This window comes from Pistacia vera, unplaced genomic scaffold (assembly GCF_008641045.1).
Source record: "Pistacia vera cultivar Batoury unplaced genomic scaffold, PisVer_v2 Contig249, whole genome shotgun sequence".
Lineage (NCBI taxonomy): Eukaryota > Viridiplantae > Streptophyta > Magnoliopsida > Sapindales > Anacardiaceae > Pistacia > Pistacia vera.
Genome location: NW_022196056.1, coordinates 708,540 through 724,709, shown reverse-complemented (window position 1 = coordinate 724,709; position 16,170 = coordinate 708,540). Strand labels below are relative to the sequence as shown.

At 32.5% G+C, this 16,170-nt stretch overlaps 2 long non-coding RNA genes across 3 annotated transcripts; both read right to left on the bottom strand.

Annotated features, from left to right (window-relative positions):
• Positions 1 to 3,788: 3,788 nt before the first annotated feature.
• Positions 3,789 to 4,538, bottom strand: LOC116132090. The gene is made up of 3 exons (XR_004128373.1): positions 4,434 to 4,538; positions 4,085 to 4,167; positions 3,789 to 3,817 (listed from the first exon to the last, which is right to left on the bottom strand). It is a non-coding gene; the product is annotated as an uncharacterized LOC116132090 (long non-coding RNA).
• A 9,555-nt stretch (positions 4,539 to 14,093) lies between these two features.
• On the bottom strand, positions 14,094 to 15,755 carry LOC116132085. Of its 2 annotated transcripts, none has more exons than XR_004128369.1 (4): positions 15,680 to 15,755; positions 15,218 to 15,405; positions 14,272 to 14,359; positions 14,094 to 14,160 (listed from the first exon to the last, which is right to left on the bottom strand). It is a non-coding gene; the product is annotated as an uncharacterized LOC116132085 (long non-coding RNA). The 2 variants fall into 2 exon arrangements; XR_004128370.1 differs by lacking the exon at positions 15,680 to 15,755 and adding an exon at positions 15,608 to 15,675.
• Positions 15,756 to 16,170: the final 415 nt, after the last annotated feature.

Here is a 16,170-nt window from a genome sequence, read left to right as displayed (position 1 = left end):
CAATTTTTTTTTTTCTTATGACACCTCATAAATTCCATAAATACCCTTCATTCAATTTTTTATACTTTAAAAGAGTTAACATTTATCCCCCACCACCGTTATTCCTAAAAAGGCTAAAATGAAATTTTAGATAATTAAATTATAAGTTTAGAAAAATTAAAGTTAAAAAAATCCTTATAAATAATCCGAAGAATATAATACGGTTAAACAACAAATATATAGATTAAAATAACTATAAATTCTTTGAAGAAAAAAAAAAAACAACAATATTTTCTAGTGTTTGTAAATGTAATGTCCTATCCTTCAATCCCACTAAAACAAGCCCGCACACATGTAATGTCCTATCCAAACCACTGACCCTTCAAGCCTAACAACACACTGGTTAAAAAAACTTGAAACACCCCCAAGTCCAACCTAAAATGAAAGTCCACCTCTTGCTTCCCAAGATACAACGCCAAATTCAGGAGATTGTATAACAAGTGACAAATTGGGTTCATAATTTAAGTTTTTGCATCAGATTATGTGATAATTGAGAGATCTTAGTTAAGTTGTACTGGAGAAGCAACTATCACTAGTGAAAATGACCACTTGAGCAGTAAAAAGTGTAGGCTCATTGAGAGTTTTTAACTTCCTAACTAGCTTTATTGCTTTGAAATTGAAGAAGACCTTCCATTCCTTCAATAATGCCAGGAGAATTCATGTCATCCAAAAACTTAAAAATTCATGTCAAAGATATATTTCATTTAATAAATACTCTAACCTAAACTTGAAGTTTCTTGGTAATACAACAGAAGGAACTTTCAACATTGCATCATGGAGGATTTTCTGTGCGTCTTACAGAAGAATTTCATAAACATCCGTCCTCAAATTCAGTTACTTCTTGGAGACCTGAAAACTCTTTTGCAGTTGTGATGGAGTTCAGTTTAAAAAATCCATCTGGCCATTGTTTTTTTGATCTGAAAAATATATTGATCATAACGGTTCAAAACGAAAAACAAGCAAACTAATGGGAATTATTTAAATTTGGTTTGTTGCTGGGTGTGAGAATCCTAGGATCGAATGCAGAAAAAAATCCAAAAAGTTATAACACTTTCCCGAGAAACAAACAAAGAAACTTGAGAGAAAACAGAAATTTCTACAGCTGAATTTTTATGAACTTCTGCAATCATAAAGACTGATTCTTGAATTGTGTTTTATACTAAAAATTAGTCCACGTTGGCAATCCGTATGACTCTTACACAAATTGACAACATTTTAGCCGTTAATCTCTTCTGTAGCTTGATGAACTTCAGTTGAAATAAAAATGAAAACCCAACAACTCTGATATGAAAAATGGCAACATTCTACTAAACTTTTGACAGATTTGATAACTCCATTTTCATGTCAACAGAATTTTAGCAAACTTTGTTAACCACCGTTAATCTAACCGTTGGGTTCAAAAAGCTTTTATCTCTACTCTATAGTCTTGCTGAGCTACAGTTGATATAAACCCAAAATTCTTGGGTCCTTTGGTTCATCATTATTACCCTATCATATTCCATTATCCTACCTTAAAAAACCAAAGAATGCAATTGTTTCAATATTCTCAAAATCCAATTCTACTTTATTTAACTCTCAAAACCTTATAGATAATTAAATTATAAGTTTAGAAAAAAATTAAAATTAAAAAAATCCTTATAAATAATCCGAAGAATATAATACGGTTAAACAACAAACATACAGATTAAAATAACTATAAATTCTTTGAAAAAAAAAAAAAACAACAATATTTTCTAGTGTTTGTAAATGTAATGTCCTATCCTTCAGGCCCACTAAAACGAGCCCCCACGCATGTAATGTCCTATCCAAACCACTGACCCTTCAAGCCTAACAACACACTCGTTATAAAAACTTGAAACATCCCCAAGTCCAACCTAAAATCAAAGTCCACCTTTTGCTTCCCAAGATACAACACCAAATTCAGGAGATTGTATAACAAGTGATAAAATGAGTTCATAATTTAAATTTTTGTATCAGATTATGTGATAATTGAAAGATCTTAGTTAAGTTGTACAGGAGAAGCAACTATCACAAGTGAAAATGAACACTTGAGCAGTGAAAAGTGAAGGCTCATTGAGAGTTTGTGACTTTGAAAAATTGCTCCTCAATTGGCTGGAGCTAGTAAATTTTAACTTCCTAACTGTTGGAGTTGTCGACTACTTCAGCAATAATGGGTAACGGAGACGCACTCGGGGGTCCCGCTGGCGAAGGTCGCGGGGGCAGCGCCCCCGAGCCCGTAGGCGGTTTTGGGCTTTTCCATGTATAACCGCTGTAGGATTCCTTTTAAGTTATTAATTCCTTTTTGGGTTGGGCTCAGGAATAGGAATTCTTGTAAAACTAGGTTTAATCTCTTAAACCTAGTATATAAACATACATTTCTCTTGTTATGGGTGTGAGAACAATTCATTCATTGTAAACGAGAGAAGTGAGGCATATTGCAATAATATTGACTCAGCTGGACGTAGCCTACATTGGGTGAACCAGGGTAAATCGCGCGTATTACATTCTTTGTTTACTGTTTGTTTTGTTTAACTATTATTATTTTGTTCCTGTTGCTTCTCTATTTCGTTCACTAACTAGCTTTATTGCTTTGAAATTGAAGAAGACCTTGCATTTCTTCAATAATGCCAAGAGAATTCATGTCATCCAAAACTTAAAATTTCTATCAAAGATATATTTCATTTAACTAATACTCTAATTTGAACCTGAAGTTTCTCCGAAATACAGCAGAAGGAACTTCTAACATTGCATCAAGGAGGATTTTCTATTCGTCTTGCAAAATAATTTCATGAGGATTTTCTCTGTGTCTTGCAAAATAATTTCATAAACATCCGTCCTCAAATTTAGTTACTTCTTGGAGACCTGAATACTCTTCTGCAGTTGTGATGGAGTTCAGTTTAAAAAAACCATCTCGCCATTGCTTTTTTGATCCGAAAAATATATTGATCATAACGGTTCAATACGAAGAACAAGCAAACTGATAAGAATTATTTAAATCTAGTATGTTGCTGGGGTAGCAGCCAAATCTGAAATTGAAGGTGGATGTGTTGTTTAATAGAATTTTCATTCATGTAATACGAACTACAACATGAACATGAGCATGAAAGGGAGGCGTCAGTTAGTTTTCCTCTGCTCCATTCTTATCTTCAGGGTTTGAGACAGAGAGAGAATGTTCCTACTGTAGAAGGAGATTGTCATATGAAAGAATGTAATGGAAATTGGAAGTGCTGAAGCATGCGATTTTAACAAGCAGCACAAAATCAAATTTTTCACAAAAATCAAAGTGATGCTTAAGTATTCTGCTGTGGCTGCAAGGTTGTATTTTTATCAGCATTTTTACCTGTTGAAACTGATTCATTGATAGATAATATCAAACCTGTGATAGCATTGCAAAGCAATGTGTATAGATTTAGTAAATGGTCTTTCCTTTTGCCAATATTATTTCCTCTACCCCTACCATAACTCTAACGTTGATTCGACAGAAACATAACACCTCCAGGTGGCTGATTTTGCACGATATCTTTTCTGGAGAATGGATGGCAAGGCAAGTTTATGCTTGAAAGAAACTCTTCAGTAGGAGTAGGATTTATTTCATTAAGAGAATATGAAGCGGTAGGATGAGTTTGATTAAGCAACTGTGAACTAAATCATTGTTCTTTCACAAGTCTATATTTTGTTGTCTCGCTAACTTTCAATTTCAATGACAAAATTGGTTACTATTTTCATTTCAGTTGCTGGCCAACAACAGTTGTTCAGCTGAATTCTGAGCTTCTGCTTTCTGCATATTTAATTACTAGGTAAATTTCGAAGTCAAAGTGCAGGCCAGCATAAAAGGCATTAGACTTACAATTCATCAAAGAAATGAAATTTGAAGAGTTATAAATTGAATGTCTAAAATGATTATAATAGACCTACTTGTATCAGCAAAAGCATATTTGAGTACAAAACAAACTAGTTTCTATCATTTCATGTTCATGATTAATCAATAAATTCTTAGAAATATCTATAAAATTAATTTATTATCCCGATAATTATGCAGTCTTACCTGAGAATAAACATCCATGAATGCGTGAAGAAAAAGAATCCTGAAATCATAGAGAAGCAAAACCCTCCAATCTGGCTCATCATCTGAGATCGTTTTAGCGGTGAAAAAACATGTTAGCGTCTATGTATTAGATTTACAGTGTATCACAAATATTACTTGGGAAGTGTCTTTATGGCAGGGACAAACTTATGAATCCTAATAGAACTTCTATTGAACCATGTACTCATATTTCCATATGAGACTACTTGCATAAGATAGATTTAAATTACAATAAAGTAATTCATAGAAACCAGAGCCTCAACCAAATGACCCTTCCAAAAACATAAAACGAATTCACATTTAGTTATACCTAATTCATAAGCTCCAAAAAAATGACTCAAGTGAACTTCTCCTTTAGCTCCAATTTGAACTCCAAATCTCGCAGTAGCAGATCATCTACCTCATCTTCAAAGGCATACCCTTTAGCCAAAAGGAAAACATCTAAAATTAGTATTCACTATTTTGTTTAGTAACCTAATTATAAAAAGTCTCTAGTTCTATTATTATCAAGGAAAAGAAAATAAGCAAAGTCTTAAAAGTTAACAAGAATTAATTTATTAATATGAAATTCAATTGCATTATTGGAACCTAAATTTCAGTAAATCATAAAATTTCTTAAACAGTAATTATTTCTGACAAATTCAGTCAATGTAGTTACATTAAGCTTAGTTTTGAATTGAAAAACTAAGCTTAAGAGAAGAGCTGTAGCTTTTACGAATGAAAACCCACGGCTTTGATCTTTCTATCTTTAAGCCTTTGTAACATTAAGATATGCGTGCTATTAAAATGTAGCGTTGAGGCAAAACACACAATTTTGATAGTAAAAACTAACAGCAGCTAACGAAAATAGCCCGGTGCTGTTAGTAATAACAGCAATTAACTAACTTCGGTAACGTTTTCTGTTTAAGACGAACTTTACCTAACTTAACTGACTTTTGAATAACCCAACGAATAAAAATAAGTTGACAAACACTTCTCACAACTTTCTTTCACAAACACTGACATGACAACTTGCAATTGGTTAGACGGAACCCATTGTGAGCTGACAATTACAAGCTGACACATCGCATTTGTGAAAGAAAGTTAATAAGAAGAGTTTATGAGTGTAACCCAAACACACTCTTCTTTACTTGAAAATCATGTTATAGCAGCTTCTACTCTTCCGGTCTTGGCTTGAGCTTTTGCCATAACTTAATTGATAGGTTTTTTTTTTTTTTTTTTTTTTTTTTGGTATCTTCTGAGTCTATAGCAACAATCCCCACATGTTATACAATAATTGAATATTGTTCAAAAAAATAAAGATAATAAAGCAGTTCAATTAAGAAGCACGACATTTTTAATCCTTTGTAATAAATGCCTATCGTTGAGTGTTGATTAATGACGGTCAACCAATGTTGACTGATGGTCAACGCTAGTCAATGGTGGCATGTTGACACCACCGCTGGTTCTATCAGGACTAGAATGTCTCGATCCACAGAACCTGGTTGAAAAAATAAAATTTCGAAGCTGATTAGAGTTGCAGAAGGCAGTGAAAGATTCTTTCGTCTTCTTTAGACGAATTTAGCCTTACAATTTGGTTATTTCATTAGATTTCGATAGATCATCTAATTTCGGTCCAATAGGCTTTTTCACCTATCAAATCAGTCTTTTGAATTAAACTGTCGTTTGGGCTTGAGTTCTAACATTATTAAGTTATTTAATTAAATTAATTTTATTTTAATAAAATTATAAAAATAATTTTAATATTTATTAATGAAAATAAAGTTAATAATGTATTATCCTCTTTCAACAAAAGACACAAGAAATATTGTAAAATACAAGTCTTCTCAATCATTGGTGGAATGGTGTAACCAACCATAATCAATCAAAACTTGAATAAAACTCATTTTATCCTGTGAAAATGAAAAGGTGGACCAGAAATTGAATTTCTGTCTCAACCATTTTTATTTTTAACTTAAAAAACCAGCTCAAGCACACATCAAAATCAATGAATAAGCAAGTAGTTTTTAATGTCCACTCATCAACAAGTTCCATATGGTTATAAATAGTTCCAATAAACTTTCGATCATCTTTGCATTATAACCTTTGGAGCCAATCAAAATCAATGAATAGGTGCTGGTCGTGCCTAAGGGTTGTTCGATATAGCAACAATGCCTACATGTTATACAATAGCTGAATATTGTTAGAAAAAATAAAGATAATAAAGTAGTTAAATTATGAAGCACGATATTTTTAAGCCTTTGTAATAAATGCCTATCATTGAGTGCCGATTAATGACAGTCAACCACTGTTGACTGATGGTCAACGCTAGTCAATGGTGGAATGTTGGCACCACCATTGGTTCTACTAGGACTAGAATGTCCCGTTCCACAGGAACCCGATTGAGTAACTAGATTCTAAAGTTGATTGGAGCTGCAAAAGGTGGTAAAAGATTCTACCATCTTCTCTAGCTGAATTTAGCGTATTCCTATAGATCAACTACTTTCAATCCTATGGGACTGGATGTGGTGCTAATTTGCCACCATTGATTGACGTTGATCGTCAGTTGATTGCCGGTCAACGGTGGTGCCAAAAACCATTGACATTTCAATTTTTTTTAATTTATAATTAATTTATGAATTAAATGTTTATTTAAATTAATTTTGTAATTTGAGGTATTATATATAATGTAAAATCAGCTTTAGAAATAATCAGATTTTTAAAAGCTACCCATCCTAGCTTTTGGAATCTTTTTATAAATTTGATTATTGTATAATCAGTTTCAAACTTAATCGGTTTTAACTTTTAAAAGAAGCTTTACGAACATTAGATTCTTGTGACACTACCTATTTTTTTTTTTTTTTTAATTTCTTAAAGATAGATAATTATGTCTTTTAATCAATTTGTAAAAGATAGTATTTTCTGTGTTTTTTCAATCTTGTGTGTCACTTTATCAGATTGGCATAATCTATATCATCTATTATTAGTAAGAACCAAAAATTAAAGCACAGTTGGTCTATGAACTACATTTAAGTTCAGGCCCTTGCCCATAGTATATGCATGACGTTTAGAGTTTATACTAAAGAGTGAAGGTTTCAATTATTCAGATTAATAATGTTTTTAAGTAATATTTGCTACTATTTAATGAATAAAAATGCTATATCCACCGAAAATTTGGTACCGAACAATTGCACCAAAATACGTGGACGTTGCCACATTGGACCATAGAACACTGACGTAAATGGATGGCCATCCAACAGTTTCGGACGGCCATCCATACTTCCTGAATGGTTGTTCATAGTGGAATGGACGAGAGTCCATAAAAGTATTTAAAAAAAAAATAAAAAACAATGGACTCCCATCCAAATTCTATGAACTGACGTCTAGTTAATATGGACAGCCATCCAAATTATATGGACGGCCTTCCAAAAAGCACATCGTCTTCTTTCTTTCTTTTTTAAGTTTTAACACACAACAAACGATTGTTTGTTATCAGTTAAAGAGAGAGCATTTAACTGGCTAAAAATCACATAGGTTCTAAAAACGCATACCGGTGTACTGTTGTTATTTTCTCTAAACCTCTCTTCCCATTCTCTTTGAGCCTTGTCCATTTCTTCATATTTTCCAATCAGTTACACTTCTTGCTTTGCAGCTTCTCTCAATTCTTCTACAATACTTTCTGCTTTTGTTAGCTTCTCTTCAACCTCCTTCCTTTTATGTTCCTCTTCCTCCAATATCTTATCCTTCGACGCCACCAAAATCTCAGTTTCCTTCAATCTTTCATTCAAACTCCGAAACAGCTTCATCTTTCTTTTTCTCAAACACCCTCAATTCATTAATAAGAGCTCCAATATGTTGCTGGAGCTTCTTCCTCTCATTAAACCATGTCTGCTCTAGCGTTGCAAAGATGCTACAACCTTCTCATTAGCTTTGGCATCCTCGCTTCTCAACTTCCTCAACTCTGCAATCTCTTTCTCAGCCGTCTCAAGCTTATGCAGAACCTCACATTTGTCCCCAACAACCCCCTCTCTCTAGACTCTCCACACAAGAAAACCCAACAGTTGAGCACTTCCTTGAAGCATTTTATCATGCAACTCAGACCATTTGTCATCTTCCTTATCAGAACTTGACAAAAGCCTTAAAGCAAAGAAAGCAAAAGAAACACCAAAATACATTAATAATGGACGGGCGTCCATTAACATATGAACGCCCGTCCATTAATTTTGTTTATAAAATTTTTATTATTTAAAGATTGGACGGGAGTCCATTATATGTGGACGCCTGTCCTTTATTTAGGGACGGTCGCCATAACCTATGAACGGTCGCCCATTATTTTTTTTATATTGTTTTTTCCATTTACTGATGAACGGGCGTCTTTTAAATATGGATTCCTGTCTATAGTAAATAGACCCATGTCCATGTAATATGGACAGGAGTCCATCGTAAGTGAACGGCCGTCCATAGTTGATGAATGGTCATTCACTAGCAAAATATTTGTGAACGATGCAACGTGGCTGGTGTGAGTCACAAGACAAGTAATTCGGTGTAAGAATTTGGTGTGGAGTCCCAGTGTCTATAGCATTATTGTTTAATGAAATATAATCAAAAGATTGAGGATGATGCAAATATGATTAGTTCTATTGGCCAATTTTTTATCGGAGAAAAAATTTAGTAATTAAACAATAGATAATTGTTTGGCTAATTACTAGAGAAAAAGATAGAATAAAACGAAATTGGCTAATTATTATAGAATTAGATGTAATTAGACATCATTTTCGTATTAATTGACAAATTTAAATTAATCCAAATTAGATCGTAATTAGACATCATTTTCTTCTAATGTATTAATTGAATTACTCAATTTTAAATTATATAAAAAATCATTATAAACAAAATGAAAGAATTTTTTATTAATCCATATTAGACCCTAATTGGACATCGTTTTCTTCGCCATGTATTAATTGAATTACTTAAATCTAAATTATTTGTGAAAACATTATATAAAACATGAAATATAATCATCTAAGTTGTTTTAAAGTAACTTAAAGATGATTAAGATTTAAAATGTATTACAATACCACGCAACAATCTCTAATGTTGAATTTACGATTGATATGTAATGCATATTCACATTTAACGTAAAATAGATCCAATTTAACGGAACCCATAGGCCCCAGTGAACTTGTGTTATAATTGGGAATTGAATTTTGAATGCTATACCTTATATAGTTTATGTATTGATCATTTAGTTGTATACCTTATAATTGGGATAATTGTTTATTTTGATAGCATTAATAAACAAATAACTATATTATATGCAATGTTATTTAAATATTAAAATTGTTACTGTATCTTCTCAGCATAAATTTTTGGGTTCATCACTGTTATTGGTATTATGAAATTGTAAAATCTTAACCCAGTTAACTGTATAATATTAAAAAAAAAAAATGATTATTAATACATAAGAATTTCACTTGTCTCCCACGATATTTATCCTAAAATTAACCAACAATAATTAACATTATAAAATACATAACTTGAAAAAAATATGCTTCATTTTTTTTTATTTCTTGTGCTGTACGTTCTAAAATTTAAATACATGTTACCCAATTCCTTTAAAAAAAAAAAAAAAAATTGTAAAGGCAGAACTTGATGGTTTATGAAAGACAAAGAATTGATTTTTGCGAAGAGGTTTTATCTCACCCCCTAAGAGATAATGAAGTCTCATTCGGCCCCAATGTCTTACCCAGAATTGGGTTTCAGGGGGTTTTTCCTATACTTTCTCAAAACTTGGGGGTGAATGAACTTTCTCATCTCTCAAGGGGCAACGAAAAAAAACCCATATGATAAAATGTCCAAACGTAAAAACTCTTAAAAGGTTTACACCAATAGTATAATAATAACAACAATATAAAAAAGACAAATTTATGAAGTGTTTCGACGGATCTGTATGCATCAAGATGAATGAAAAGTTACATTTTTATGTCCAATGAGGCGGGCTTTGTCATTAGCCAGTGTTTTCACAAGAAGTTTAGGGATGATTAATAACTTACAATTGCAATATAAACATAATAGTAATACAGACAACTCTTCAAGAGAGGTGAGATTTTGATAAACCCTAATGAGATAGATGTTTCAGGTTCTGAAATCTAAAAATTATTGGTTTAATTAAAGAGGCAGGCAGCTTCATTCTCCTCTTATCCTAAATACGCATAAAATTTTAACAATTTTCTATCAAGAGGGTCTTAGAGATGAAGGAAATTCGCCTCTGACAATGAACATCAGAGAAGGACAACCATAGATTTTAAGTACTAATTGCATGAAATTTTGTGTTTCAACACCTCATGTAAGGATGTTAGGCATTACATTCGCTACTTTCAACTTTGTCGAGGATGGAGAGAAAACCATCTGAAAAAGAAATAAGATTTGGAAGCTCTGCCATTTATAGCTCTTTAAGGGAGGTGAAGCCATGGAAATCCTGTTGTGGCCTCATGACAATTCTGTAAGGGAGAAGAAGAGCAACAATCAACCAAACACAACCAACCGGATTATAAGAATACTTTGATAGTTGCTCAGTGGCTAAAGAATTTAGGCTATTGTTAGAATTGAAAACAGTTAAAAAATTCTAACGTAGAAAATGAAAAATTCGCTGCAGAAAAAGGCCTAGAAGAAACAAGACTTTCAAAGAAAAAAACATACCTCTGTAATCACAGCTTCCTTACAATCTCCCCAGCAGTAGCATGAACTGATTATGAGTAACATCAGTAATAAGAAATATTGCAGCTCATTTTCTGCATAAAACTACAAACAATGCTAATAGGTTAGCAAATCATAACCTTTGAAAGGCTTCAACAGAATTTTACAACATTCCCATAACTCTGCAGCAGCCAAAATGTCAACATTTGAAATTTTCGATAACCACTCAAAAAGTTTCCAAAAGCAATAGCAGAAACCTTCAATATATTGCAACTGTAGGAGGCCAACAATAAATCACAACAACATTTGGTGAGATAAATCCAACAAATCTTCAATAACAACACAACAATTATATATGCTGATTACTCTTACCAAAAATAACTTCTAAAGTCCAACCTGCAAAATAACTCCAGGAATTCATCATTCAAATCGTGATCTATTTCAGATTAGAAGAACAGCCACCTGTCCAACAAACACAAACAAACCAACGTAAATATTTAATAAAAAGAGTGCTAAAATAACATGTTGATAAATCAGCACTGAGAAAATTGCAATATTGGTGGAGTTTGAAGAAATACTGTATAGCCCATGAGATTGCAGTGAGGTACTTGACTAATTGAGGATCAGTGTTTGGCGAGGGAGGATTGGAGCTAAAGAAACTACAGAATCATTATCAGAAGAATATTAAGTAAATCAATCATCCTAGGAGTAGAACTCTCCAACCTAAACTCATACTACTACCGTAAAACTAAGAGAGGCAATTGATTCTAGAGTTGAGATTCACTACCATTAACAACTCTTCATTACTGATTTTTTGGCCTCTAGATGATGGACCCTCAGCTTTATCTTTCATCTTAAACATGTAATCGCTAATAATGAATCATGCCTAGTTGTTTTCGATTTAGAAACAAAAAATCTCTCTAAATTTGCGCAGATTTCCAATGAGAGCCGACATTGAGATACATGACTGAACATAGATTCTGAGACCAAAGCTAGCAAACAACTTACAAGCAATTTTTAAATCTTTACGAGCAACCATACTCAGGATTTGGCTTCTTCTTGAATTCAGCAGATTTATCTTTCTTGATAGAAATAAAAGTGTGAAAGTCAACAAAATAAAGCTGGGAGATCAGAAAGATGAAGCAGAAAGATTAGTTAACTTCAAAGCTCTAATACCATGAGAAAAATAGAGAAAACTGAAAAATATATTGAAGAAACAGTTCTGAAAAGTGTGACTGAGTTTGTTATTACCGAAGCTCAGTTCTTATAATTAGAAGCAACTACCAGAAGCAAAAATGGACATTTGATCGGTGAAAAGTCTAAGCTCGTTGAGAGTTTTCAAGATATAAAATTCGTCTAGCCACACACACATTACATACAATGTAAACCTCATATGCAAAAATACTGACGCCATAGTACAAAGGTACACTACACTTTCTCATCTACCATTGCCCTTTCAAACGATCCACGGATTTATAAAAGAGAAATGATTGATCGTGGTGCTCGTTGGAGGTTTAAAGCTCTAAGCATACAAGATATAATTTGAGATGAATTTGATTGATTATTTATAAGGATGTTATGGCTTTACATTTGCTAATTTCAGCTTTGCTCGGGATGGAAAGAAAACCATCTGGATATATATACTGTTGTGGATTCTCAAGACAATTCAATCTTTAAGGGAGTGTATCATTGCCTTTGGAATCAAAATGGAGCTCCATGGATAATGAATTTATGCCATTGTTAGAAGAGCACCTGTCCACCAAACACAACCAACTGGATTTTTAGAAAACATTAATAACTGCTCAATGGATAATGAATTTATGCTTGTTAGAAGTGAAAACAGTTAAATTTTAACATAGAAAGTGAAAATTAGCTGCAGAAACAAGACTTTCAAAGAAAAAAATATACGTCTGAAATCAAAACTTCCTTCTAGCCTCCACATCAGTAACATGAAATATTAGCTAAAAACTACAAACAATTCCTACAGGCTTGCAAATCATAGCCTTTGAAAAAGGCTTCAGCACCAACACCACTTGAAAAATTTCATGAAGTTGTGCAGAAACCTTTTGCAACTGTAGGAGTCCAGCTAAAATCTTCAACCACATAACTTTTGAAATCCAATTCTGCAACGTAACTCCAGAATTTCATCATTCCAGATCAAAGCATAGTCTTTGTGGCATTTACCAGTGTTGGTCTAAATCTTCTAATTAACGCTTCCCCAGGCAGAAAGTATCATTCCCTTCCACATCCAAATCTTGCTCCATTTCTGATTAGAACAGAAGCTAACCATCCGGCAAACACATAACACCAACTGGAATTTTTTAACAAAAAGCAGATGTCTGCTCAGTGTCCAAAGAATTTAACTTAATAACATGGAAATACATTTTTCTACAGTATGGCAAGCTCTATTATGATAACAGAGGCAATAACAAAGTAACTTTAAAACTACAATATGCAAATCCATAAGATATTATAATAGCTAATATACAAAATAAATGTTTAGTACAAGGAGTGTTCAACAACATTTTGACATATCAAAACTGACAATTGAAATCGCAAACATAGTTTAGATTGTTGAGTTGGCTCAGCCCAAGTTATTAACAATTTAACACTTAATTTATTTTGTAAATATCTGAATAGCCCATTAGAATGAAGTGAGGTACTAGACTAATTCAACCTCTATATTCATTTCTAAGATCTAATAGAATGCATTCTTCCTCCTCTATATTCTTCATAATAGACTATTATATTTCATCCTAAACATATAATCAATAATACTCAAGGAACTTACATTTATAGTTTGCTAAAATATATATCACACTATGATCTTAATAGATAATATCACAAAATAAAAATATTTTTGCCAAAAGTGAAACTCAATGACATGCTCTTGCCAAAAAACAAGAAAAAAAAATAAAAAAATTGTCAACTCCTATAAGCATTAGAAGGAAAACTCAAGAGCAGAATACTCTTGCGAACCCCATAATCTCCAATCAGTAAAATTAACCATCATTTCTGACTGCCTTGTGATTTTATAGGTGATAGGGTAAAATTAACCATTCATTGCTCTTATTATTATTATTATTATTATTATTATTATTATTATTATTATTATTATTATCCTAATTAGATTAATGACCATTAAAATAACATGTACATAACTGATGATCATATATGTTAAGACTTTGAATCTCTTTAGGAAGCAACACGGCACTAATGGATACTTCAATATCAACTAAAGGGTAAATCATCCCGAACTTAGATTATAGCCTGCTAATGCAAATATACCAAGGGGCTCAGTTCTGCTTAAGTAACTTTAACGCGTCTCTTGTGTTGGACCGCTGCTCCTGATGTATCCTCTGCTGCTTAAACAAATACAACACAGTGATAGAAGATTAATTATAAAGCAAGTAATAATGCCTCTAATTTAGATAGTAAGAACTTATAAAATAAATAAATTACAACAGAAATACCTGAAAATGATTTGCCTCTCTCCTTTGGCAATACAACAATGGGCCACTGTAGTTCCACTTGGATTATTTTTTTGGCTGTAGAGAATCCCTTCAATATAATTTCAAGAGACCAAACTTATTTAGTGTACATAATTAAAGCTTTTCACTAAAGCACATGGAAAGGAGGAAAAAAAAGAAACACACACACACACACACATATATATATATAGCATTGTACAAAGGGCCGGCTTTCGATACAAAGAAAACATTTTGATATGGTGTATCATGTGTCACCACCCTAAACCAAATCTTATTCTAATGTCAATATTTGTGTCCTAGAATTTTAAGCTGGCATTTCGTGCAACATAGGTTCAGAGCAACCGAATAATAATTCTGTCCCAAGTTTACATGATGCTTTCCATAGGGTCAAAAATTGAAGGCGGCATATAGGTCAAAAAGTTTTATGTATGTCCATACAACTATATATGCATCTACATGAGCAAATTTACAGAGCCCATTCACAAATAAAGATAAACAAAATATGGAAGAACCTGAAAGACTAATTCCTTTTGAATAATAATCTAAAGATTGCATTATTTGAACAAGTAGCATGTGAGAATTTTTAGGTGGTTTTACTCAATATTCCAGAATAATTATAAGCTAAACAATATATCTAAGAATTCAGATCAACTTTGGAAAAAGCAAGCAGAATATGTCAAAATTTAATTTTCAGGTAACTTGAGAAAAAACTATATAGTATATATTGAACAGTATAATAGATAATTTTTTATAACTGAACAAAGAAGGAAAAAATAACTAAATCATAAATTCATATATACAACCTATTGGTATAAAAAAAAGAGAAGAAAATATAACTACAGTTACAATCAAGATTACCTGTCCCCTTCACATGTAACTTTCTTAAGAGAAAAAGCATTAATTAGTAAACCACTCAAAAATTTTGTACCTCAGAAATGGCATGACGTGGTCAAGAGATAGTTTTTCCCGAATTCTCACCGTCACTCCTTCCAGTTTCTTGGTCCAAGGCCCCTGGTAAGTCTTTGTAAGAAACTGTTGCTCAATATCTAATTGACCAGTAACCTTCCAACTAGGACTAGTTGTACCCTCGTCATCCTCAGCAATATCAAAACTACTCTGCATCATTAAAGGGAAAAGATAATTACAGGTTCTTCTCATTTGCAAATTTATTTCACGAATGCATAACAATAGTAATGATTAGAAAATAACAAAAATGAAAAGGGGAATAAAAGTTTCTTGATTCAGCATTTGTTTTAACATTCCAGTCAATTCACAAACAATTTCAAACTCAAAACTTCTGGAAAATACATTCCACTACCCTGGAAGACAGTTAATGATATTGATGAAGTCGTTAGCAACTGAAGATGAGAGAAAAATAATTAATCATTACTTCAGTTCTTGCAATGGTTTGATAGGAATGAAGCAAGTGAACTCTCCAAACCATGAAGCTTGTTGAAGCCATCCTGAAATGAACAGAAGGAAAATGAGGAAATCTGAAGAAACTTAAGGCAAAAAAAAAAATCTAAAAAATACTTCAGCTCATATTTCCTAATTTGGAGCAGCACTAGAATGGTTAGGCAGCTAGCCCTCTCTGGAATTGAAAAATAAAGTAAAAGTAGGCGCCCATGTCTTACACTATAATTGAAAAGTAAAATAAAAGCCGTATTCCTCACCTGTGATAGCTGCTATTACACAACCAAAACCATGGCCAAACTTTTAATTAATATTTAAGGGTAAACATTAACCAAACAATTGAATTCATTTAATAGGAAATAGATTAGAAAATTTTTTAAATTCAATTTACATGTAGATAGAAATAGAATGCTGTCATTGATTGTATGGGTTAAAAATTGTGGGAATGTTACAGAGTGTATGGGTGTG